Source organism: Pteropus medius, unplaced genomic scaffold, assembly GCF_902729225.1.
Source record: "Pteropus medius unplaced genomic scaffold, Ma_sr-lr_union100, whole genome shotgun sequence".
Classification (NCBI taxonomy): Eukaryota; Metazoa; Chordata; class Mammalia; order Chiroptera; family Pteropodidae; genus Pteropus; species Pteropus medius.
In genome coordinates this window covers 22096459-22098240 of record NW_024342471.1, presented here as the reverse complement: position 1 = coordinate 22098240, position 1782 = coordinate 22096459, and the positions used below count along the sequence as shown (strand labels likewise).

Genomic DNA, 1782 nt, shown 5'->3' with positions numbered 1-1782 from the left:
TAGAATATAGACTATAAACTTCCTGAAGGCAGGGCTTCATCCGATTTTTGCTCTGTCTCACACACACTGAGAAAGGCTGTGACATGTGATGGAGACTCAGGGAAATATTTGTGGAAATGAATCCTCCTCCCTTCCAGACCCGTATCCTGCCTTCCCCGTTCTCCCCATTTTTCAGACGAGAAAGAGAGGCCCAGAGGAGTTCAGAGAATTCCTCAAGCTAGTGAAGGGCTAAGCAATGACTTTACCAACTCACATTTTTTTACCCCAAGTTCTAGCTCTTTTTTTCCTTTTAATTTTGGTTGTCCTACTAATAGCCTATCCTCATCTTGAATTGATATATACAGAAGCTTCCAGCATTATGCACATGCTGTGAAAAGTTATGTTTGAGACCTTGGGATTCTTAATCTGTCAAATGTTTAGAAGAAAAATATACTGCTCTAATTATAAAATGCAGATGGCACTTTGAAAACTTACAAACTATGTCATTTAACAAAGCAGAACGTTAGACAATCACGCTTTATAAAGTGACCTTATTTTTTTAAAGGGACGATTTTTGTGAATCTTCCTTTGAAAGGCATACGCAGGCTTTCTACACATTCTTGATTATAAGAATACCTAAAGTAAGCCCATTAAGTACCAGTTACAGTGATTTTAACCATCAGTTATAAATGTGGGCCTTTCTAATTATAGGCAACATTTAGCATTTGGGTCTCAGTTATGGCTGCTTATATAAGTTGCAGATCTAACTAAAACCAAATATACCCTAGCTGGATTTTACCCCACATTTCCAAATTTCTAATTATATTGTGATAGCATCAGCACTACCCTCTGCAAAAGTTAAAACCTCACGACTCAAAAATAATCTACAGGGAAACTTCCAAAAGCCAGGGAAAAATGTGAATGAGGCCTAGTATCAAAACCAAATATCTGTCTACAGCCCAGCCACCCTAAACACGCCCGATCCCGTCTGATCTCGGAAGCTAAGCAGGGTCAGGCCTGGTTAGTATTTGGATGGGAGACCACCTAGGAAGACCAGGTGCTGTAGGCGTAAAAAATGAAAAAAAAAGGGATTGTAACCTGACAAGGTCCTTGCAGTCTGTGAGGTCAACCAAGGGTTGCTTCACCTAAAGAAAAATAAAAATACCCTGAGGAACAAGCAATCACCAATCAACACGATTCTTTGTTTTTTAATGAATTTTCCAGAACTGACACAGAGTTCCCAGTTCTGCCATTTCTTCTACAAATGCACGCTAACCATCAACCACAGTAGTAAAACGTCTTATGACAATTCCTACTGCACCCACAGAGCACAGCATGAAGAAAGAAGGCAAATCACGGAATTAACCAATCAGTTCCACAAATATTTATGGAGCAGTGATAAAGACCAGAGATCCCATCTTTACAGAGCTTATATTCAAGTTGTAATTAAGAGCGATTATGAAGTCTACTCAAGAGGTCTTTAAAAATAAGCTTGGCGAGGATCTGAGAGAGTGAAAGAGCTTTCTCTCCCTCCTGAAGGATAAACACATGAACGTTTCCCAACACGTGGGATGTGAATGAACTCAGGTGTTAATCTTTTTTGAAAATAGGAATGCCTTTATTTTAATATGTGTCAGAAAAAATACTATTTCTCTATGTAAGCCAGTGCCGTGTTTATATGTATATAATATATATGATATGTAAAAAGACGTATATATAATATGTATTTATTTGTATACTATATATTTGCATAAATATTTAAAGAAAAAGGAGAGATTTTCTCATTTAAAGAAAAATAATAAA

At 37.3% G+C, this 1782-nt stretch overlaps 1 pseudogene; it reads left to right on the top strand.

The window, feature by feature from the left end:
• The first annotated feature begins 929 nt into the window (after positions 1–929).
• LOC120603995 (uncharacterized) lies at positions 930–1048 on the top strand (annotated as a pseudogene).
• Positions 1049–1782: the final 734 nt, after the last annotated feature.